Source organism: the organism of the source record quoted next, unplaced genomic scaffold (assembly GCF_019419815.1).
Source record: "Pyrus x bretschneideri cultivar Hongxiangsu unplaced genomic scaffold, Pyrus_bretschneideri_v1 Contig16, whole genome shotgun sequence".
Lineage (NCBI taxonomy): Eukaryota > Viridiplantae > Streptophyta > Magnoliopsida > Rosales > Rosaceae > Pyrus > Pyrus x bretschneideri.
Window position 1 is genome coordinate 7337027 of NW_025999457.1, and position 26386 is coordinate 7363412.

Consider the following 26386-nt stretch of genomic DNA (forward strand, 5'->3'; position numbering starts at 1 on the left):
TGTAAGTACATTATTTGTTAAAAAAAAAAAAAACGAATTGATTCAAGATACCAAATAGGCCTAAGTTTCTTTTTGAATAAGATGTTCATATTAAATTGTAATGTCAGTATTTGTGACTTTGTATGATTTCTTTTCGTGATTATGATTTTTTTTTTAATATATGATAACAGAAAGTTAATTTTTTTTATTTGTTAGTGATTTTTTCGTTACAAAAAAATCAATTAAAAATAAAATAAATTCATCCTTAGAGGCCGAGCTGACATTGAATATCTCATAATATAACGTAAGAGAAAAGGCTAAGGAGACTCTCTCAAAGTGAAATTCTCTATGAACTATTTGCCATCTCATCCCTTTGGCACAATGTTTTGTAAAGCTGGCACAGAAATTGTGCCAAAAAAATGAAGTGACAGATAGTCTATAGAGAGTCTCACTTTTAAGAGAGTCTCCTTAGTACTTCTCGTAACTTAATTAGTCTTTTAGCCAGTATAATAGCAAACAACTTGAATGAGGATCCTCTTCATATCCTCTTTGTGAGGATCCCGAGATTTTTTATTCGTGTAGTCAGAATTCATTTTAAATTTTTTTTATTTAAAACTGAACACAAACTATACTTGACGAAAACTGATCATATGATATATGATTAACAGACACGATTAAAAAATATTTGGGATCCTCACAAAGAGGATCCTCGTTCAAACAACTCTTCGTGGGACAGATTAGTCAAAATGTAAGTAATAAGTGCATTGACCGCTTTTGGTACATTCAAATAAACGCAGCAATCATATGGCTCATCACGTTTTCAATCATGTTTTCAATCATATTTACTGACCAGAAAGATTCAATCATTTGTTGATCTGATCGGTGATAAATTACCCTTTTTGCTACAAATTGGGCTTTATTGCTTGAGATTTCACAGGCCTGGATTCATTCCTTTTGTTGATTAGGTTTTTCTAGGCTTTCAAACCAAATAAGCAACCAGGCCAAGACCGCCCTCTCAGCCCAATACTCTAGCTAGGCCACAGTTATGTTTTCATCCAAATTAGGGAAGAAGAGCGTTGCTCCTCGCACCCAAAAATTTGATCGTTATACTCAGCAATTTCACAGGCCTGGAACTCCACGCTGCTGACATATCGAAGCTGGCCAACAGGTTTGATGTAGATTTCCAAAAAGAATGACCACCAAACGATGATCTTTCTACTGAACGCGCCGTCTTCTTTGCCAGTCGAGTCGTCAAAGTCGGAGAGTGCGTTTCTGGATGCACAGACGAAGTGGAAGATGTAGGTGTTGAGAAAGCAGGAAGCAAAAGAGGAAGCCGGAGGAGAAGAAAAGTTGGGACGGAATGATTCCCAAGCAGAGAAGCATCTAGCATGAAGAAAGAGAGAACGGAGAGGAATGTGAATGTAAATCTGAACATGAGCGAAGGACAAACGAAGCTACCCGATTCAACAATCGGGTCAATACCCGTTACCGCCCGTTAAGCGAATGGAAATAGGCCCACTCCGCTGTTGGGAAGTCAGCAGCATGGAGTTCTAACTGGGTAAGGGAGCGGGCCTCGTCCTTACTGTTTACAGACAAATTGACGGACAAGCAAACAAGGTCTAACATTACAACGAATTCATAACTTGATATTTAACATTTCAATGTTCAAAAGATGGAGCATGTGTTTGTTGTGTGATCCAAAGTTGAGTTGGTAAAAAGCAATTTCTTCTTTTTATTTTATGTTTGAAATTTGGGTGAGGAAGTGGGCCCCCACATGCCATGTCGTCATTTAACGACCAAATTAGGATTTTATTTCTGTTCTTCTTCCTGCTCTAACCTCATTTATAGATTTTATTTTTAGTTTTTACGATCAACCTAAATAACAAGTTAATTGAAGTTATCTACTTATATGACAATTCTTTTTTATAATCAATATGTATCACGATTTATGTGTTTTGCTTGTATGTATATCTGTTTTTGTATTTTTTTAGTTAGGTTTCACATCTCGCATATAGGTATTATACATTCATATATTTGTTACTTGAATTAAGATCATATGTTCTCTAGATTAATTTATGTTAATATATTAATTATTTGTTAAAAGATAATAAGTAGTTTTTTTTTTTTTTAAGAGAAACGATAATAATAAGTAGATTTATTGGATCTAAAAAATGCATGAAATTAGAAAACTTTCATTTATCTCTAATATTTTTAAAATTATAAATAAATATAAAAGAAAAAAAAGTGAAAAAATTAATACTGAATTTAACCTAATAATCATGCTAATTTTTTGGACCCAAATCTTAATGCACAACTTTAAGTGTGGCCATCTAATACTATGATATAATAGTATTTATCTTTACTTGTAAGTAAAGGTTTTAAATTTGATTCTTGTCAAAAATAAATTTGAACTATATTATTCTTAGCCCATTATAAGGTTAAATCCACAATCTCTTTTTAATTTAGATAATATCGTTTATTAAAAAAAAAAAAAAACTTTTAAATGTTCATGGCAAGAAGCATCATTTATCCATTAGAAGGCCCTTTCTCATTCAAATACTTTTTTATTAGACAAATCCACAGGCCCACAGAGAAAACTTGCACAACGGGCAGCCTCTAACCCCGTCCCGTTTGCTTCATAACTTATCCACCCAATAGTTCAACGCCACGTACCGAATTCCACAACGGACGCGGCCTGGCCTCCGTTTGCTTGGAAACCACACTAGCTAGAGGCGGTTCCCCCTTTAGCAGCCAGCTATAAATACAACACCTCATCTCTCTCTGCGAATAAGCTTTCGACTTGCTTTCTTCGCGATTAGAGGTACGTGCAGGTTCTGAATCTTCGCTTTTTATTCAATCTTTTATCACCTAATATTAATCTTAATTGTTTTGCCAGAAATCTTTACTTTTCTTTTCTTAATTTTCGAATCAGAAATGTTTTTGCTGTGATCATTAGCATCTTTACTGGATTAAATCTATGTTTAGCTTAATTTTGAATTTTTAATATCTCTGCCCTGATTGTTTTACCAGTTGTTGTACGGTAGACTGGTATGTTTTCCTATGGTAGTTTCGCTGTGGCATTTCGTCAAACACTTGGTGTGCGGTTTCTGTATCCATAATTGTGTAGCTCAAACATACTTTCCTCATATTTTATGTGGTAAATTTTGTGCAATTATTATGTTTTGTAATCAGACAATCAATATGGACCGTAAATTCAACAAAAATCCACCTGATTACTGTCTGATGTTATGCTATCATGGGTATTGGTTTCTAAGTAATCTTAATTATGTGATCGGTGAGGGAAGATGATTGTTCTTGATCTGAATAAGATTAAGAACTCTTTGCCTTTACATGGACGTGCTCCTTTTTTTTTTTTTTTTTAAATTTGGGAAAGAGACGTCCCTGCTGCACAGATGTGATTGTAGAGGTTGTGGGATATTTGGGGTCTAAAACAATAATCAACCTTTGAATCTCATATTAGTGCGAGCATAAGAAGATAAAACGAACTAGCACACAGAAAAAGTTAACTTTTTGGAAGCTTTTATTTTACATTGGTCATTAGAGAGAGACGTATAACTCGAGTGGTAGCAATTAGGGTTCTGAGGCCATCTGAATGCTTTCGTGGTGCTTTTATATTCTTATGTAATATTTACTTGAAAGTTGTTTGTTCCTAATTTCTTTTCCCCTCACATTTATCTGTTGTTTGCAAGAAATATCAATACATTCTTTCCAAATTGCTTGTTATGCCAATATATGGATCCAGCTGCTCTGATTCTGATTGGTTACAACTGAAAAGTTTGAATCAGTGTGCTTTCCATTTGTATTTCGTTCTGTTTTGTATGTTTCTGGCACATAATTATGAACCAGTTATTGCATTTATGGTGTGTTTTTAAGAATTGAGAGGCGTTGGTTCTGCTTCATTTTTCTACCCTGAATATTGATGATATAACTGAATTTGTTGAAGTGACTAGTCATTGGATTTAGTTTGAAATGGATCGGTTTGAATTATTTTAAATTTGAAGGCCATCTGTCGTCTGTCTAGATCTTTTATAACGAATGACTTGTGTCTCAGGTGCTACTGACAATGGAATCACAGAAAACTCAACATGAGCCATCACCGGCTGCTTGCAAACCCAGCCGCCACTTCATGTCGAAAGAAGAAGAACGAACAAGCCACTTTCTTGGAGGATTGGAAGGATCATATTGATGATTTTGTAAATGCATCTATGGATGAACACAAAACTTGCTTCAAGAAGACCATGAACAAGGTTTGTTCCCACTTCAAATTTAATGCTAATACAACCTATCCGCAACTGTTTTCGTTGCTCAATAGGTTTGCTTCTGTTTCTGACTCAATAATTTTGCATTTGTTTTCAGATGTTTGGATTGTCAAAGATCGTCTCTGAGAGGAGCGCTGACACCAAGGAAGTTGAGAGTACTCTGCCCCTTCAAACCACAGTGGCAAAATAGGACATCTTCTCTTGCGTTTTATAGGCATATATCTTGAGAACCAAACTTTGCTCCTGGCCTTAACCAATTAGATTCTTGTGATGTGTAATTTGTTAAAATTGTGGTACTGCACTTTCATTTTGACCAGTACGAAAACTTGAGTTTGTAGGTTAAGTGGCGACTATTATAAACTCGATTACTCAGTTGCCGCAATTTAAACTCCATAGTTTACATACTGTTGTACCTCAAGGACAATGACATAACTCCAATTATTTTAATTGAATTAGCACGGAAGGGTCGATTGAACCTGTTGGAGGTGTGGAATCCCCATGCACCTGCTTGGCTTGACGTGCTAATTACATTGAAAAGTGACGAAACCAAGCCAATGTTCTTGAATTGCAGCACATATAAACCAAGTGATCTAATTGCGATGAGTGAAAAATGGAACTTCACACAAGCTGTTAGGACCAAACTCATACCGTTTGTAAGCTGTGCTTCGGGGAACTTTTGGTCTATAGTTGGCCTCTATGGTGTTGGATGTCAGTTGTTCGAGTCCACTAGCCTTCAAACACAAGCAGACACTAGATATTGTGGACAACCCCGAGGGCCGAGACCCGTCGATGTTTTGAATCTCCGTCAATATAGCTCTGGTTGATTCAGGTAAGAACAAAAACATCACTTGATCTCTAATTCAAGTAAGAACCACATCAAATCGTCCAAATGGTTAATTTTGTTTGTTAATTTAGGTCAATTGGTTTTCAAGGCTCGTGAAACTTGTAATGGAACGAGAACAACATCTGACCAATTGTGATTATGAATATACGAGGCAAATAATTATCTCATTGGTTGTAATTGGGGTTAGGTTTTAAGTTCCCTGTTATTTCTAAAATGTCTCCTTGAATCCAATCATTTCAGTTTATTTTAATTTTATCTTTTTAAACAAAGAAAAAGGTGTTATACGTTGCGAGGAATGCTAGCAACCTTTTGACTTGAATCTTTTCGGCTCTTTTTCTCGTTTTGTTATGTTGCTTGATAACCATAACCATATACTTTTTATATTACTCTTTAAAGATAAGCTATGCAAAAAATTAACTAAAATCGGAATGGTCTAGTTATCTAATGTTATCCAATAAATAGATGGACAATGTTTCTCACTCAAACACTGAAATTGTGATAACGTTAATTGAATGGTTAAACGATTTTTTTATTTAGTTGACTTTTGCAGACTTAATCTTTAAAGAGTGATCTAGAAAGTAGACAGCTTCCATCATTAACATTGTAGAGTAAGAGAAAAATTGAAAAGATAAAAATGAGAAAGTTGAAGTGAAAAATTTGCTAGCATCCCCATTTATCAATGTCACTGAAATAATAGAAATGTATTTTAATGGAAACAAATATATGAAGCTTTTGTATAAAAAAAAAATAATAATATATATATATATGTGTGTGTGTGTGTGTTTGAAGCTTTAGGGCATATTCATTGACATTTTGAAAAACAAAATTCGTTTTATGAATACAAAAAGGAGTGAAAAATGTGTTTGGCATTATATTTTGTGAAAATAAACTCAGAAAATAATTTTAACTTAAGTTATATAGAACATCAAATTGATGGTTCAATTGTTTTTTAAGAAAAATAGTATACAATAAAGTATACATTATTAAAAAAAAATTAGAGTTTTGATAAATAAAATAAAATAAACTATATGTATGCCACCATTATCGTCACTATTGCCACCACTACGACAACATTCTTCATTGTCTAACGATCATCACTATCAACACCACCATCTTTGACACCACTACCTCCCACCACCATCGTATTATCCACCGCCATCACTCCTGTCCCCATGGGCATCACCGCCTCCACCATCTCACCGTTGCGGCCACCGCCACCATCACCACCATCTTCTAGCACAATCACCTCACTCTCCACCCTATTTACCCTCACAATGGCCTCCATCAATTCGACCATCTCTACCACCATCATCCCAGCCGCTACCTCTCAACCACCATATTCACAATCATCCCTCATAATCATTGTTAGCACAACTATTATTTGCCACTATCGTACCCAACACAGTCACCACCACCACCATCACTTCATCCACCATTGCCCCTTACCCCACTATTGCCACCACCAATATTCCACCACTACTAAACCTCCATGGTCACCATTACTACCACCAAACCAACTACTATTGCTACCAACATCACTTTCATTGTCTCAACCACCATCACTACTAAACATGAATTTATATTGTTTTGACATTTTTGATATTAGTACCAAACATGATTTCAATGTTTTCATTTTTAAAAATCATTCTTGGATTAAACTATCAGACTCATTCTCATATCATAGAAATGCAAATTGTATTTGTTTTACAAAACGGCTCCTCAAAAATTGTTTTGTAAACTGATATCGGACGAACCCTTAATGTTTAACCCTTAATGTTTCCTTTTTTGCTATAAGAAGAATGTACCGAATAGTAGATCTTTAGGGAAAAAGAAACAGAAAACCCTAGTGCGCCCACTACCCTTGGGTATGTGGGAAAGCGGCAACCCTCCCTTTCGTTCTTGCTTCCTCCATGCTTCCCACTTGCTTCCTTCTTTCCCTTCCTCGTCATCTCTTCCCCGTCTTCCTCTCCCTTCTCTCTCTTGCCTTCCTTCCCTAATGGCTATACTATTCCATCTCTCATTAATGGTAGCTTGCCTCATCTTTCCAAAGACGATGGCATGGCCCATTTATCCACTGATGGTGGGTCGCCTTAATCACCGATTTTCGGTGATGGTGGGCTTAAGATCAGCCTATATTGGGCTTTTGATCCGTTTATTTTCAGTTTTTCGCTTATCTATTGGAGATTTTCGTTATACTACACCAAATCCAAATTAGCCCCAAAGACATATAAAATCCCTAATCTTTACACATTACTAAGCATAACTACTTGGTTGAGGAAGGGACAGCCGTCGCGCAAAGGCAAATACGGTCGTCGGAAACATTGGGCGGTGAAGAAGATGTCGCACAAAGCTTGTGACGTCAAACATTGCGCGACGAAGGAAAGTGCTTCGTCGCGCGAAATGAATGTTGCATGAAATAAAGAGCAACGAATAAGTGTTCGTTGCGCATGATACTCCGAGCGACGAAACTGGGGTTCGACCACCAGACCCTTGTGCGACAAACATAAGGCCGTTGTAGTAAGATTTTAAAATTAATTTTTTTAAATAATTTTTATTTATTTTTTCCTTTTAAATGTTGATAATATTGTTCTATGTATAAATTAATTTAATGAAATTTAAAACAGAAAATGTCAAGAAGAATATTGAATTAAAAAATTATTGAAAATGTACATACAACGGAAAGAATTATTTTAAAATTTGAAAACAATTAAAAAAAAAAAAAACTAGAATATGTAGTCGTCCACGTCACAATCACCTGCTGGTGGTATTGCTGCTGTGTTCGGGGCTGCGAGGTCATAGCTGTTGCGGCGGTGGGCTGGGAGGTCGTAGCTATTATGGCGGTGGGCTGGGAGGTCGTTGCTAGAGGTGGTTCAACGTCAGGGAATCAAATGCTAGAGATTTAAAGGGCGAGACGAATTTCGTTCATCAAACTGCTTTGGGCCCCAAGTTGAGACTGTTGGGCGATAATCTGCTCCTTAGGTCCACCACTTCAGATGTCAGTGATTCGACCTCTTTTGGTCTCTGCTTGGAGGATAAGGCAGCCTACTACCGAGGGTCTGATCGAGTGTGTCCGTCATGATCTGAAAACCGGCATCCTCAGGGGGAAACACCTCCTCGATCGGGGTCTCTGGGGAAGCTGGGAAGCCACCTCCTTTAGAACGGTCTGGCCGTTCTTCACCATGGTGGACTAGAAAAATGAAATAAACAAATTAATTTTAATATACATGTAATTAATACTAATACTAATTGAATATTAAAAAATTGGAATAACTTACATGAAGCTGCTCCATTAGCTCATTCCCGGGCCGAACATACACATTCTTGAACATGTCAATCTCAGGAAACTTTGACCCCCTCTGAACAAAAAAAAAAATATTAACACATAGATTACCAATTGTGTAATAGAGAGTAAAAAGAATGAAAACTTAAAATAAATATACGGTTACCTTACGTCACTCCTCCAACCTATAAGAGAAGTGTCGTGAGCTGGAGAGATGAAGAAGTTTCTTCTTCAACCGATTGATCGAGTTTGCCTTCACTTTTTTTTTCTGTTGAATTAAAAAAACTAAATTAAAAAAACGTATTAGTTTAGATATTTATAACAAATTACTAAAAAAATTAAAATATTATTTAAAAATATAAAAATTTTGATTGAATATTATTGAAATATATATTATACTTAGGAGGTATTTCTCGTCCTGAAAATGGCCGCAGAGCCACTCCTATTCATCCCGGCAGTCCACTAACGCTATACGGCACCCAACTGCTAGAGCGACCTCTGGACTGTCATATTTCTCGTAATGCTTGTGGAGGTTGTTCTTCCATTGAGTGAACCTACCAGCACAAAGGTTGTTGATGTACTGGTTTTGATTGGCATCAAGGTTTGTGAGCTCATAGTGATGCTGCAAAACTCAATAAATAAATAGTAGTTAAAATTTATAATATTTGTATACTTTAATAAAAATTTAGTATTTGAGGTTGAAAATACTTATCGATAATTCATGAAGAACAACTTCCTTGACTTCAGGTGGGATAGCTTTCCATGACTCCCACAGAAAGGGGCAATGATTCCTGATAACCGAGCTAATGTCGCTGGCTAACGCACTATGCTGCTTCTTTGTTGCAGCCGCACGATGTCAAGGATCCCACGTAATGGTGATTTTCTCAGTCGCTGGCCAATGCACTGGTCTGTGATGTCTTCAGAAGTCTACATGGGCCCCTGTTTTTTTTTTTTTTTAACTACCAAATAAACAAAGTAAACATTAGACGAATTCTATTTTCTACTGAAAATTCGGCAAAACCTCCCTTAAAACCATAGCATTTCATAAAACCTGCAGAGAATATAACAACAAAAACAACACATTCACCCAACAATTCAAATAGTTTATACCAATTGGGGACTTTCAAACAAAATTTACAACTTGTATCAAGTGTTTGCACTTCTAATTGCATCACTGGTCATGAATTTGTGAAGAGACTACACACATATTGGATTGCACATGTAATTATGTAAGTTGAGAACAATATCAATGTGAGTAGTCTCGTCTCTTTGAAATTTTAACGCACCATATTCGTAACTTGAAAAATATACTAAAGATTTTCACTAATGAGAAAATAAAAGAATAAGAAAGATAACTTTTTAAGAGTGTAACCAAAGAATGTATCTACCAACTTTTTGTAAAGAAGATTGCGGATCTTTTGTCATCCACCAATAGATTTCAGAATCCTGCTTGATAGTATTTTGTAAATAATGACTTTTTATGAAACTACTCGAAAATCCAAATAATTTAAAAGTTTGATTTTCACAACAACCAAAAAAAACTTTCAAAATTTCGATTATACTATGAGAAAGATGCATTACCTATCTGGGACCCCTCTCCATGGATAAAGGAAGCCTCACCAGACTGCTCAGCCTCCTTAGAACTCTGGGGCCGTTGATGAGTCTGCCGGGCGCTTAGTACATGATGCGTCACCAAAGAAGTCGATGACTCAGGAGCTGTACACACCATTGGATCGAAAGGCGTGACCGAAGGGACACCAGTCGCGCCCACATCAGGTGGGGAGGTGGCAGCAACACTACCTATTGGAGGATGTGTCTGACTAACCCTATTAGCTACCATACGATTTGAAATTAAGTTTGACATCTACAAAAATAATAAATAAAAAAGTTACATTCTACTACTGTGATCTTTTAATAGCCAGGAAGCTAGAGAGAATAGATTATGGCTAAGACAGTGGAAGAAATCATGAATACCAGAGATTTACCATCAAACAGAAAATGAAAGACTGACATCTACAAGAAGTCGATAATGATTAGCATTAACTAATTAATCTGTTTTGGATATACTAAAAAATATCCTAACCTTGAAGCAAAATAAGATATATCTTTTCACCCTTAGATTAATTAGTTAATCTGGTTTGGATACATTCTTGGTTGACATGAGTCCTAGGATCTGAAACAACATCAACCATACGAGAGAAAAATGAAAAGGCATTGCCACCTTCCCCATCGTATTTATAGAACATGCCATGCAACTTGCAAGGAATCCATAAATGATGGAAGAGGGCAAGCATGTGCTTATTCTGGATGAAGGTAAGGATGAATATGTGTGTGTGCGCGCACGCGCACGACATAGGATTGTAATTGAACTTTTGATTCAAGGCCTTGTATATTGTTCATAAATGGTCGATTTTGTGCTTTAACTCTTTACATATTTTTTATGGCATGCTTTCTGACTTGGAACGAGAAAAGTCATGAATTGGGGAATAGAAATGGAAATAAATCTAATCCTAGTGTGTTCAAGTAATGAGAAACTTATGAATACCGTGTGGTGGTAAACACAAACAACTTCACGAATGAGAGTAATTTCATGATGTTATTCTGCATAATACTTGCATCTATCCCAACTGACGAATGAGCCCTTAAGTTCTAGGTTTATTTTTTGTTTGTTCTCCTTATTGTTCTGATAATTTGATTCTTTACAACTTCTGTGCATATTTTTCACTTAATTATCATGAGAACAATTCAACATATAGTGGTATCATTACATTCAGAGAACAACACAGATTACATTTAGATATTATCAATACGTGTTTGAAACCGATGCCACAAATTACAATTTTGGAAACTTCTAAGAAAAAGAACTTAGTAAGGATACAAGTGACTCATAAGTTGGATGAAAAACTTGCAACCTTCTATTTCTCTCAGCTTCAATGGAAGATTCATTCACATTGACGTTACTAAATATCTGAATTTCAAGGCTGTAGATGGTAGTTTCATGTATAACAAAGGGATGGTGTGATTCCTAATAATTTCCAAGTTCACTAAGTGCATATTCATGTATCATCTAAATGACATATATGGAACTACTAATTGATTGAGAAAGGTCTGACCTTAACGCTATACCACGTACATATATATAAACTCCATATATTTTACATATTAGACCTACTTCTATATAAAGCAACTAGATTTACCATGCATCCTGCCCAATTCGAAAACCATCACCCAATATTCTCAATTTGAAAACCATAACCCAATATTCTCAATTCGAAAACCCTAACCCAAGATTCTCAAATTGAACTCTAAATCCCTGACCCAGGATTCCCTAAATGTTCTAATAAAACAATTCAACAGAAAAAATGAAAAATTGCACTAATAAATAATTGAATTAAGGGATACTGGGTGCTTACCTAGTAATGTTGCTGTGGCGGTGAGATGGTGTGGTGTTGGAGTGCCGCGGATGTGAGAGGGAGAGTGATAGAGAGAGAGAAACAGAGAGAGCGAGAGAGGGAGAGGGAGAGAGGGAGAGACTGAGATAGTGAGTGATGAGAGTGAGAGCTAGAGAGAATTGAGAGAGAGAGGAGAGTGAGTTCGGATAGAATTGAGAGAGAGATAAAATTGAGCTTCACATGCAGAGAATAAGAAAAAGATAGAGAGAAGAGTGAAGGCGTCGAAATAAAAAGGCGCCCAATTTTGGCAAAAAAAATCAAATCTTTACATGTTTGAGCGACGAGGGTCTTCTAATTTTTGTCGTGCGACCAATTTTTAAATAATTTTTTTTAAAAATATTTGTGAAACAAACATTTTCAAAACGTCGTCGCGCATATTTGTAAATTTAATTTATTTTTTTTGTTTAATTAATTTTTTACAAATTTTAAAGGAAACTTTTGTTTGTATACAAAATGAATATCATTACATTTACATCACAAGTTTTCATTAATCCTCGTTTGAACTAGAATAAATATCGTTACTTTCGTTAGATTCAACTCCCATTCCTCCTCTTTTGTAGGCACGTCAACATCGTCGTTCACGCGCTCGGGTGCATTGTATCCTAGTAGATCCCTGAGCTCAATCATAATGGAGTCGATTGGTATTTCGATTTCAGGACCTTCGGCTACCTGATTCGATTCTTGTACAATAGTCATATCCCACAGTGTATCTGCACCAAGTTCCGTTGAAGTCTCCAGTTGTTGGTTAGCAACGTCACCATAATCATCCTTGTTAGCAAGATCGCGGTCTGGAATATCATACAGCCCTCTGTGCTCAATCTTCTGAACTACTTTCAATCCTCTCCTGCCTTTAGGGTCATTTATATAGAAAATTTGTTGGCCATCGTTGCCAAAATTTAGGGTCATTATACCAACATTTTTTAGTGTTGACTGATAGTAAGCCATCGTCTCACTTAACACCTCTAACCCTACGTGGGTTTGTATCAAACCAGTGACACTTAAACAGGATAACTTTACACCGGTCTTTGTAAAGCAATTGCACAACACTTGTCAGTTTTCCATATAAATCAATGTCTGCATTGTCACCCGCACCTGGGACGTGTACCCCACTATTTTGCGTACACAGCATGCCATCGCGATCAGCTACCAAAAACTTGATGCCATTTACGTGACAATCGGAGTACAATTTTATGCTTAGGGGCCCAATAGCCAAGTTGTACAATTCTTCAATGTAAGCGGCGAATTCTTGTCCTTCAATTTCTTCACCTTAATTAATGATAAAAGTTGATATGTTAGTTTACCATTTACAATTATGCAAATAATCCAAAACCCGAACCACTTACATTTCACGAATCCAACGAGGAAACAATTCAGGGTGCTTCTTGGCATATAAATGTTCACGAAACCAACGAGGAAACAATTCATTGTGCTTCTTGGCATATAAATGTGAAGGATGTTCCCGCTTCATCAACTCTTCATGCTCATCTAGGTAGGTAATTGTCTCGTCACAATTGTTAAGTACAAACCAATGTGCTACATTCATGTCCATTTTGTTAAACAACTCCCCTGTAATTGGTTCACTAAAGGGTCATGCAATTTGGGCAAAAGCAGAAAGTTTTTCACTTCTCACACCACCGTCATTATTGCGTTGTTGTCAGTTCAACGTAGCCTCAACGTCTTGTAGGTATATTGCACAAAATGTAAGTAACTCAAATACGACCCATGCCTCCACGATTAATCTTTCGGGCTTTGCCCTGTTTTGTACGTTTTTTTTTAATTCACCCAGTAGTTTGCATCAATAAACAAAATAACATGTAAAATTAGTCAAATCGTACATACATCATAAACTAAAGTATTTATGGCGATTAAATACCTTTATATCGAATACATCCATCGATAGTTAATGGGTCCAGCTAGAAGTGCCTCATTTGGCAAGTGAATCATGACGTGGATCATGCTTGTGAAGAAATCTGGAGGAAATATTTGTTCAAACTTGCATAACACTTCAATAATATCATTGCACAACTGTTTAACAATGGACTTGCGCAAAGATCTTGCAGTTAATTTTGAAAAATATCTCGTCAACAACATAATCGGCTTCACCACATCTTCGGGCAATAGGTGTCTAATTCCCACTGGAAGAACGTATTGAAGTATAACATGACAATCATGACTCTTGAGGCTTGAAAATTTTCCTCCATCCACGTTTGCGCAACGGCTGATATTTGAAGCATACCCATCCAAAAACTGTATAGAAGATAGAAACTGCAAAAGCTTTTTCCTCTTATCCGGTTTCACCAAAAACAATACAAGCTTCTTTTTGGCTATGTCTCCGTCCCTCGTCATCCATAAACTTGGTCTAATGCCCATTTTTTCCAGATCAATCCAAGCTTTTATTGTGTCCTTTGTTTTTCCTTGATGTCTAGTATAGTTCCGACCAGTGTATCAAACACATTTTTTCTCAACATGCATTACATCGATGTTCTGTCTCAATTTTAATTTCGACCAGTATGAGAGCTCGAACAACCTCGTCTTGTGTCCAGTTTAGATATGTGTCTGGTCTTGTCCTATTTATGAATTTGCCTAATGGAGCAAAATCCTAATGATTCACCGAGCCAAAATTTCATCTCCGGACTATTCTTTGGGTCTTGGCCGAATTTCTTTGCCGTTGAAGACGGCTGTTTCATTTTGACGCCATTCGTGGTCCCATTGCAACCATATACGATGCCCTAGGTAACAAACTTTTCCCACGTGCCAACCAGACATTGTGTTCTCTTTGCAAACTAGGCATGCATAATAACCCTTAGTGCTCCACCCAGACATCATAGCGTATGCAGGAAACTCATTTATAGTCCACATCACTGCTGCTCTCAAAATGAACATCTTCCTGGTAGATTTGTCGTACGTGGGAACACCGTTTTCCCATAATTCTTTTAGTTCATCGACCAACGGTTGTAAATAAATACCAATAGACATGCACGGATCTTCGGTTATCAGCAATGTCATTTTCATATATTATTTTTTCATGCACTTCCAAGGCAGCAAATTATACGAAATTGCAAAGATTGGCCAAGTGTTGTGATTTTGGTTTAGAACCCCGAACGGATTAAACCCATTTGTCGTAAGTCCTAATCTAACGTTCCGGGGCTCATGTGCAAAATCGGGGTACAGCCGATCAAACTTTTTTCATGCCTCTCCACCTACATCATTTCTTATAACATCGTCATCCACTTGTTTGTCCTTATGCTACCTCATGTCACTTTTAGTGTGCGTCGACATATACAATCGCTGCAACTTGGGCTTTAATGGGAGATAACGCATAAGTTTTTATGGAATCTTCGCTGTTCTATTCTGAGGTCATTTTAAACCGTTACTTATTACATATAGGGCATTTATCCAATGCTTTAGTCTCTTTGTAGAACAAAATGCAATTATTTTTACACGCGTAATTTTTTTATATCCCAATCCAAGATCACTCAGCACCTTCTTTGCACTTTTATGATCTTTAGGGAGGCAATTGTCATTTGGAAGCATCCTCTTGAAAACCCCCAAAAAGTAATTAAAACACTAGTTCAACATACAAAACTTTATTTTGCCATGCATCAACTCAACAATGGCCGTGAGCACCGAAAATCCTTTGCAACCAAGGTATAATTATTGCTTGGCACTTTTGAATAGGGTTTCATATTTTTCAAATGCTTCACTGTCCATGGTGGGAGGGACGTCATCTTCTACTTCCTCATGCGTATTCGAACTAGCGTTTGGAAAAACATCATCGGTAAGGTCCATAATTTGTTTATTTGGGTCCATAACAGATTCAACTGTCTCCACTGCTCGGGTAATGTGTGAGGATGAAGCATGTTGTATTTGTTCTCAATGATGATTCCATGTAGTATAGGTCTCTATCATCCCATTTCTGACTAAATGGTATCAAACAATTTCAAAACATTCAATCATTAAGTTGTTACACTTTCTACAAGGACACCGAGTTTGAGTTGAACCGGTTATTCCATCCAAACAATCATCAGCACATCTGTTAGGATTATGTATCCACCATTTGTCCATATCACCTGCAAACATACAAAATTTACAAGAGTTACAACAACTTCAATTATGACATGTCACCTTATGCCTCTGGTATGGGTCCTCTCACAGTCGAGCATGCATAGTTACGTGCTATAATTTATGGTTGCAAGTGCACGATGTAGATACAAAAACCTACGATGCACCCTAAGAACACAACGAGATGCTACCAAATTTCTCACGTTCAAACTCTAATGCGTGAACCGCAAAATACAACATGTAACTATGCATTCTCAAACTGTTCAAAATTTTGGGACAATTAAAGAATTAATTGGACCACAGTCATACTTTCCCATCCATTCGCAAAATCCAATTTATTCTTAAACAAGAAATTAAGCTCATATGAACATTGCAAACCATTTTTTTGTACATCCATACAAAAATGTTTGCATACAAATACATAAACTCACAACAATTATAAACTACATACAACACAATTTAAATGAATGAAAATTAAATAAGTTAGTTAAGAAAATATACCTCCGAGATTAACAGCAACACATGTAAAACAGCTGGAAATTCCAGCAGGAAGGCAACTGCTGCAATTATTTTGCAGCTTCTGCCTTCCTACATTTTGGTTAAATTTAGTAAAGTGAAAAGACTTTGCGGGATGAAAGCACCATCACGCAAAACATGGTGCTTCCACTTTTGGCGCCATCCAACTACGCTTTGCCATGTTTTTTATAACACTTTGCACGACAAATAGTCTTCAATTTTTTTCAAAACCACATAAATACTTAATAAATCAAGAACTTGTTTCATTAAACCATTTGTGCATAATTAATTAATATAAATATTTATTAAAATGCATTAATTTTATTCAAAATAAACATTAAGTACATATTTAAATTAAACCGTTCACAATTAAAAACTTCTAATTTAGATCTCATTATTAAATAAGCACTAAAATTAAAATAAAAAACACTATTCTACTCCTCCACCGGTAGTTCTGGTTCTCACTTTAGTTCAGCCGTACATTGATTATCAAACTTCCACTCCCGAAAACGAGACTTGAACATGTTGTCGATTGCCTTCATCAGGTTTGGGATACTTTTGTCAATGTCCCAATTAGGTTGTCATGCAAAAATTAATAAATTAAAATCTCACTATTATATTAAATTTAACAAACATAATTATTATTTAACTAATAACTTAACACATAGCTAACTCATCAATCAAGTGCATCTTCAGCTCCTCGGAGATGGCTGTCCAAGACTCCCAATTCACAGCACATTTGTCACACACCAATGCTACAACATCAAAGCAGAAGCTGGTGCACTTATCTAACTTCACAACCCCTATTAATTCGTCAACAATGATTTGGTAACGGCTCTGAACATAAGTGCGCCGGACCGGTACCGCAGCTCTTTTCTTCTTGTCTATCAACAAAATATATATTCATAAAACTGAAACTAAATAAAAACTTTATACAAAATGAAAAATTTACAATCCAAACCTTTCCGGAACCTTCGCCATCCATTGTCTTTGATGATCACGTACCATCGTGGGCCATTATACCAACAATCAAAGAACAAATTGATTATAATCTACAAAATTGTAAACCATTTCCGAAATGAATTGTGAAGAATAAGGAGAGCAGAATCGCATATTTATAGGAAGGCTAGGGACTTTACGAGATGAAGCCTTTGTCGTGCAAACATCTACACTAAATACGGTTTTGATTCCTCTGATTCACATGCACTGAATGCTCTGATCGAAACACTAAAGGACCTGCATGACGAAGCCTTTGTCGTGCAAGGTTTTTTTCGTCGCACAAAACATATAGATTCGAAATATGGCGGTAAAGTTAACCGTGTTTTTTGCGCTATTTGCACGACAAAACTTTCATCGCGCAAATTTTTTAGCGACAAACATAACGCCACCACTCCACGTCATAACGCCACCACTTGTAACCCCCTTTCAACGCCTCATCCATCAACTTCATTAACTCTTCGTTCGTATCATCAAGAGTATAGTTACACTGTTACACATATATTCAAATAATTATTTCCAACTAATAACAAAAAATTTCACAAAATTAATTGTGTTCAACATTTGTCACACTTACTAATAATTGATCCATCATCGCCTTCTTCATATTCTCAAGCACATATTTCCAAGAACACCACTCAGCAGTAGGACAATTATTCCTGCATTGCTACACCAATCGCATGTGCAAACTCCATATATTGCATCATATCATAGGGCTTGGAGGGCAGCTCTACTCCCAATTTTTATCCTCCATTCGAGCACAAACATAATTGTGAAGAATAAGGAGAGCTGAAGCGTATATTTATAGGAAGGTTAGAGACTTTGTGCGACGACACCTTTGTCTCACAAACATCTGCACTAAATATAGTATTGATTCCTCTGATTCAAATGCACTAAATGCTCTAACTCAAAAACTGACTGGACTTTGCGCGACGAAGCCTTTGTCGTGCAAGTGTTCCACTAATTCGTATGCAAAGAATGCTCTGACCCAAAAACTGAACGAACTTTGTGCAATGAAGCCTTTTGTTGTGAAAACTATGTTGCACAAAAAGGGTCTCCTTCGCTAAAGTAGCACCATTCTTGCATGACGAAGCTATTGTGCAAAACGTACTTGTGCGAAGAATTTTGCTTTGTCGCCCAAACGTATATTGCACAAATAGTTTTTCGTACTAGTGACAACATCTCATATCTCCCCCTTTGTGTCTCACACATCTATTCTCTTTTATCCTTCCTCCCCTTCTCTCAAAAATCCTCAAATTGCCTACTAGATGCTTGCCTTTGAATGAGAATACTTATTTGGCCATTGTGTTTGCTACCCACCTCGAGAGCAAATCATCGCTCACTAAGATGAAGGTGTGCCTAACCACTAACCACTTTTGTGGTTTGGGTCTCTGCACCGCGTCCTTCTACGGTTCTAATTGTGTTTTGTCTACTTGCTTTGTTGGTATAGGAATTGTTTCGTTGTTGGTCCTTGGGTGGTGTACATGGTTGCTGGGTTTGGTTGTTTCTTTCTTTGGCTGAGTGTTTTTGGAGATGTTTAATGTATTGTTTATGGATCTTAAATGTAATGAAATTAAGGATTTGCTTTGATTTTATTTGTGGCTACTGTGTATTTGTATTTTTGTTTTGGACCCTTTGGTGTTTGTTGGTGCTGAAGGTGAATCCGCTGACTTGAGGTATGGAATGACGAGGTGCACGGTGGCTGTGACGACGACGACTTGTGTCAATGGACTGAGTCTGATTGGGTTATCATATGCTTTGCTTGGGCTTCTTTGCCTTTTTATTCTTATTGCAGCTTATTTTTATGTTTATCTCTTATAACGTCTTCTTCTATCAATGAAGTTTATGTTTAACAAAAAAAAAAGGGTATCACAATAAAAACATTTATACCTAGTATTATTTCTATCCATACGTAAACAACTCCATAGGACCATAAAACCGTAGACCCTGAGATGTTTTTGTTTTATCTTCTAAGGGAGGATTAACAAATATTAATATTTCTGAATATGGTAACTTACTGGTTGACCTAAAGTCTAATACAAAGTCTAAACACAAATCAAATGGGCTAATTTTTGCCATTGAGGCAGATGCACATGCATCTCTCGTATACTGTGCGCGAGAGGTTGGTGAACAAACCTTCCCCAACTCAATTTAAATCTCAAAGAAGATTGGTTTAGGTGAATGTGTACAATGCAAACTATATTTTCCACTATTATTGCTGGATGTAATTGTGCCATAATATATGGATCTTAATTTGTTTTGGTCCAATACTGTAACATCCCACATCGACCAACAAAGAGGGGGTGATATACCTTATATGTACATGCCCACTCTATATAGCACGAGGCCTTTTGAGAACTCATTGGCTTTGGATTCCATCAGAACTCCGAAGTTAAGCAAGTTCGGGCAAGTTTCCTAGGATGGGTGACCCACTGGGAAGTTCTCATGTGAGTTTCCAAAAACAAAACAGTGAGGGCGTGGCTGAGGCCCAAAATAGACAATATTGTGCTACAGCAGAGTCGAGACTAGGATGTGATAAGTACTCTAGTACCCAACTCTCACCAACATGAGTCTTTTGGGGTATAATATGTAGAAGATATTTTATATTGGTGTGCAAGTATTTGAGGCTTGGGGTGTGAATGAACACTAAGATTAAGCTTTGAATAGTTAAAAAAAAATGAGGTACTGAAATAATACCATTAAAAAGTTATTAGCACTGCAAAAAAATTATTATGTGCGCTTTTAACCTCATCTATGGCTAGTCTAACATCTAATTTAACAAAATCTATTGTTCGACCAAAAAAAAATAATAATTTAAAAAGAAAAAAAGAAGTGAAAAAAACAACTTAAGTTTCCTATACTCATACGCAATCATATGTAAGGAGTTGAATTAGACAGCATCTTAACATTTTTAAGAGTAGTATTATATATATATACAGACCCCTTCCCAAGAGGGATCCCCATTTTTTTCAAAAAAATGGGGAGCCTTCTCCTGACCATTGGATGAAATGGGTGGTTGAGATTAAAGAGTTAAGAGAATCTTTCTTTTTCCTCTCTCTTTTCTGGTTCCCGCCTCTTCCTTGCGACATGGAAGCAATACCAGACACCCACGAACAGAGCTTCACACCGAACAAATCACAGGCCATCGCGAATAAATTTTGAGATTTTAGAGATTTCAGGTATGGGTCTCCTCCTTATTCACTATTTTAGATGATTAATTTGGAATTTGGATTGAACAACTGGGGTTTAAAATTTTCAACTTCTAAACACAATTGAACTTTGCTTCTCGCTCGCCGTAATCTGCGACGTTGATTCTCTTACCCCATTTAGGCTTTTGCTTCCTCAGCTCCCAACAAACCAACTGAATCTATTGAATATTTGACCCAAAGATCCCTGCTTTTTTATCCTATTTATCCAGACCAACCAAAAAAGTCTCCAATTTCCAGTTTCGGTTTTCCGGCCGACGTAGAGGGAAAAGAGCCTCTATTACATTTTGATTCGGGATGTCCAAATTTCTATTTGTAGACAAACAGGGAAACAAATCCAAAGTGTGATTCACTTAGCTTATAAGGTTGAAAGACAAGCAGCAGGTATGCAAAACTGTTTTTGACTCTAGAGTTTGATAACATTAAGCATGTAAAAGAGGAGGCAAATGAGACATTTTGCTTTTGTTGCTTGAACATTGTTTTTTCATTCTATCAGGTTTGAAAGATATCATTAGAGAGCTTCCCAGAAGAGAAGCAGCTGTGTTTCGGTCACAGGTGAGTTAGTCGATCATACTATTGCACTTACTTATTTCAAGTTTTGTTGATGCTGTTTATTATTCTTTTTGGTGTGGATGTTTGATTGTGCTAATGTTCATGTTCAAGTTATGGAAGCTAATGACATGGCTATTGAAGTTACGGGAACTGATGAAGTGCCTATTGAAGTTATGGAAGCTATAGAAGCTAATGGGATGACTATTGAAGTTACAGGAACTGATGAAATGCCTGTTCAAGTTATGAAGCTAATGAAATGCAAGTTTCAATGGACAATCAGTCAGAAATTGTATCTGGTATTTGTTTTTTCTATCCTCAAGTAACAGATGAGTTTAAGCTTACCATAGGTCAACGTTTCGAAACATTAGACGAAGTGCTTGAATTTTACAACAACTATACAAAGGAAGTTGGATTTAGTGTCCGAATGCATTCAAGTAAGAAAAATAAGGATGGTGAGATCACGAGAAAGGAGTTTGTGTGCAACAAAGAGGGAAGTAATACAAAAGAATGGATTGGTGATGAACAAAAGCGTCGTGGATTAACCAAAGAGGGTTGTAAAGCAAGATTGATAGTTGTGAGATCTAAACTTGGTGGGTATGCAATCACCATATTTGAGGAGGGTCATAATCATCCAATGATCTCCCCACAAAGACACCACTTTCTAAAGTCTCATCGCAAGGTTACTAAGTGTCATAAAATATTAGTTGATCAGCTAGATATGGCAAACATACCTCCACACAAACAATTTGACATTCTTGGATTGCAGGTAGGTGGAATTGAAAATGTTGGTTGTACACAAGAAGATTTATATAACTATCGAAGAAATGTGCGAAACAAGATGAAAGGGCATGATGGAAAAATGTTGCATGATCATTTTTTGCTAGAGCAAGAAAGAAATTCTAAATTCACATTCAAGATTCAAGCAGATGAAGAACATAAGATTACTCAATGTTTTTGGGCCGATGCAAGTTCTAGGCAAGCATACAAGTTTTATGGTGATGTGGTCATTTTTGACACTACATACAACACCAACCGGTATAGTATGATATTTGCCCCGTTCATGGGTGTAAACAATCATGGTCAAACAATCGTTTTTGCTGGTGCCTTTCTAAGTGACGAGATGATAGATTCATTTGTTTGGTTATTTAGAGAATTTTTGAATGCCATGCCAGGTGATGCTCCAAAAATAATTATTACTGATCAAGATCCGGCAATGACAAAAGCCATTCCTTACTGTTTTCCAAACACGTTTCATAGATTCTATACGTGGCATATTTTGGATAAGTTCTCGAGCAAGCTTCCTGCGATGAAATACAGAGATCATTATTTAGATTTCAAAGCATATATTTGGGAGTCAGAGACTAGAGAGGAGTTTGATGTGAAATGGATGGTTGTTGTTTCAAAAAGTGGATTATCTGGTAATGGCTGGTTGCAATCGATATATAGGATTCGATCTACTTGGGTTCCAACCTATGCGAATCATATTTTTTATGCAAATTGCTCAACTAGTCAGAGAGCTGAGAGTGGACATTCATTTCTAAAGAAATATGTTTCCAAGAAACTCCCTCCTCGAGTTTATGGTTAAATATAATAGGGCATTGGTACAACAACGCCATTTGGAGTTGAAGGCAGATCATATTAATTTGAACGAGATGCCAAAACTCAAATGCCCTATTAAGATGGATGCGCAAATGGCCAATATTTATACACGTACCTCTTACCTTCATTTTCAAGAGTAATTGTGGGAAAGTTACAGCTATAATATTGAGCTTACAAGCGAAAATGATACTTGTAGCATGTTTAAAGTTTTGCCCATTGATGACGAAAAGGGTAAAGTTCGTGAAATTTTGTATGAAAAATCCAGGGATTTTGCATCATGTAACTGCAAACAATTTGATAGTTCGGGAATCCCATGCAGCCATCTTTTGGCAAATTTGCATAAAATACGTTAATTTCAGATATTGCCGGATGAATACATTTTGAAGAGATGGACTAAATTTGCAAAATCTTCGGTTACGGTTTCTAATGTGGAGATATCTATCGACAAATCCGTACTTGAAAGGCATGGTAAATTATTCCAACAATATTCGCATTTGATTGATAAAGTCATTCTAAATGATGAGGCAAGTAAACTCTTTTGTGAGGCAATGGATGTTGTGAATGAGAAGATTAAGCCATTGGTTGGTGGTAGTAATGAAAATGTGGAACCTTTTGCAACCAAAGGAGGTATGGAATGTCGTGCAAAAAGAAAATCAATAGTAGATGATGTTGGTTTTCTTGAACCTGATCCTGTTAAGACCAAAGGATCTGGAAAAAGACTTAAAAAGGAAAATGTAAGAAGAGGGTTAATGGTAACCTTTGTCATGGGTGTGGGCAATATGGAGTTAATCATGACAAAAGAAATTGTCCGGAGCTCCACAATCGGTAAGAATACATACTCCGTGTGTTTTTCTATGTATATCGTGCAATTAATATATCAATAGTTGAAATGCGTTTGTTGTCATTGATGTATAATAGCATTATTATTGTTAATCAACATTTTATGATTTCTATTTTGGTTAATTGCAGGATGAGCAGCATTCATTGTCCATAGGAAGCTGATCTCATTTTTTTTGTTCCTAATTTGCATGGTGTTAATGAGGTTCCTCTGTTTTGCATAAGTTTATTCTATGAATTTGGAGGAATTGGCCATGAACTTGCAGGATGAGGAGCACTCATTGTCCATAGGAAGCTGATCTCATTTTTTTGTTCCTAATTTGCTTTGTCTTAATGAGGTTCCTCTGTTTTGCATAAGTTTATTCTATGAATTTGGAGGAATTGGCCATGAACTTGAAGGAATTCATGTATTTTGTATGACTTTATTTAGAAATTTATAGTTCAATGATAAAGAACAATAGCATACCAACTTTGGAGGCAAAATGGAAGACATCAAATGCCTTGTTTTATTTCATGAATATCAATCCAATTTTTGTACAATGCTTCTCATACACAGTGAAAAACAATAACAATTTACAAAATGCCGATAAATAACTTTGGAGTCAACATGGAAGACATCCCCAACTTCTTTTTCATATTGCTGTTTGCTGCTAATTGCTAAAGCTTGAGTTTTGTAACTTCCTTTTCGTACTCTACTTGTTGGTTGTTGCTCATCAACCCAACAACTCGAATAGGAAATTCATGATATGAGTGAGGCTTCCTTTTGTAACTTGACCAAGGCTTCTGTGATCTTGAAATTTAGCTTCCTCTTTGAAATGAATAAATGCCTTCAATAGATCTTCACTCTCCCATGCAGTGCCGTAGATCCTACGCAGCATCGGTTTCTTTTCATCTCCTCTACAGCATTGGTTCCTTTAAACTTCCATCTTAAGACTCGACATAAACACTATACATTTCACTTGTATAGCTAATAAAAATATCATTTACGCATAGTTCCTGCACATTAAATCATCACCTTCCATACTATATTGAGCCTGAAAATAGTAATACCCTTACCACTATACCAACGTGCTTTCTAGTGTTTTAAATGTATCTGTCTGTGTGCAGGTTGAACCAAATTAACCAAATATGCACAAGAAAAAGAATTAGCTGCCCTGCACAAAATACCTTGCAACTACAATAAATATCTGAGGCAATCACACACCAAGTTAAGGAAAAAGAGGAAGTTTCAGTTGCTACAGTATAAGAACTTTTCACATTAGACTACTAATTCAAAGGATACAATTGAGAAAAAAATGAACCCCACATGTGACCAGCTATGTTGTTTCATGGCAATATCAAAGCCCATGTATATAAACCGGAAAATTAAGGTTTTCATTTCAAAACAAGTGTGGTGTGTCATGTGTAAATAACAGCTTAAATACTTGATATGTGATAAAGGCAATGAAAAGCTCACTTACACAAACGTCTCCGCTAGTGATGATATCAAATGGAAAAAGGAAGAAACAAATCTTTGAGAGTTTTCTGATAAATTTGAATACGTATAATGCTTCATGACCTAAAACAGAACACCAGTTTGTCCATGGCACAGGTTTACCGTAGAATATGTTAAAAAGAAAAAATGTAAAGTTCTTCCACTTACCATTCATGTGAACAATATTGACACAATACCAGACAGACGAAGACCTTCTGCAAGCATGTAACTAAATAGATGATAGTTCCACGTCAATTTGCATATAAGGAGAAGGCTGTAAAACTAATTTACATAAGATGAAAAAGGGCCAAGAAGATCACTCACGAGAAATATGGAAAGAGGACAAACATACATTACTCCAAGTCTTAAAGATTGAAAAGATAACAAGACAACCTCGTTATTTCCACCGTAGTACTAACTAAACAAAGGATAACAAAGAATGGAAGAAAAGAATCACTCACTTGTCAATATCCAACCTTGCATACTTAAAAAGGTTTTCACAATTAAGGTTTCACAATTAAGATCACTCACTTGTCAACAACCATGGCCATCACGTGTGCACACTGCAGTCAAACACATATAAATAGTTCATCACCATTATCAACTACTCTGCACAGGATTTTCAAAAATGGATAACTAACCTGCAATGCAAATGGCATCATTGGCAATATATAGCATATACAGAGTCGTTTTTTAAGTAAAAGCAAATGGCAAACAATTTAATTAGTAATGAAAATGGCAGCCTTAATAGCAAGTCCTTACCAATTGGGGGCTTTCCCTTCAAAATCAAAACCCAAAAGGTTATAAGTTTCCGAGTTCATACTCTATTAATTCAATCCATTCAAATCTGTAACTAATTTGAATTAGAACTCAAAAGGTTTTTACCCTAAAACCCAAAAGAAAACCACCAAATTTATGGACCCATTTGAAACCAGAATCATCCCGAATCAAAACACAATAGGTTTTTGTGTTTAGAATTTGAAATATATAAACCCCAATTGTTCAACCCAAATTCCAAATTAATAACCTAAAATAGTGAATAAGGATGAGATCTATACCTGAAATCTCAAAGGTTAGAGGTGATGGCCTGAAATCTCAAAGCAACAGAAGTAAAATGTCGAACTATGCCTCCCCTTTTACCAACTTAATGTTATCATACTCTAGAGTCAAAAACGGCTTTGCATACCTGTTGCTTGTCTTTCCCAAATCAGAAAAAACCCAAATTCCAAATTAATCATCTAAAATAGTGAATGAGGAGGAGACCCATACCTGAAATCTCTGAAATCTCAAAGGTTATTTGCGATGGCCT

General features: G+C 36.3%; 1 long non-coding RNA gene and 1 other non-coding gene across 2 annotated transcripts; one reads left to right on the top strand and one right to left on the bottom strand.

The window, feature by feature from the left end:
• The first annotated feature begins 4063 nt into the window (after positions 1-4063).
• On the top strand, positions 4064-4624 carry LOC103966994. The gene is made up of 2 exons (XR_007257200.1): positions 4064-4247; positions 4357-4624. It is a non-coding gene; the product is annotated as an uncharacterized LOC103966994 (transcript).
• A 20146-nt stretch (positions 4625-24770) lies between these two features.
• LOC125475796 lies at positions 24771-25352 on the bottom strand. Its single transcript, XR_007257219.1, has 2 exons — positions 25246-25352; positions 24771-25161 (listed from the first exon to the last, which is right to left on the bottom strand). It is a non-coding gene; the product is annotated as an uncharacterized LOC125475796 (long non-coding RNA).
• Positions 25353-26386: the final 1034 nt, after the last annotated feature.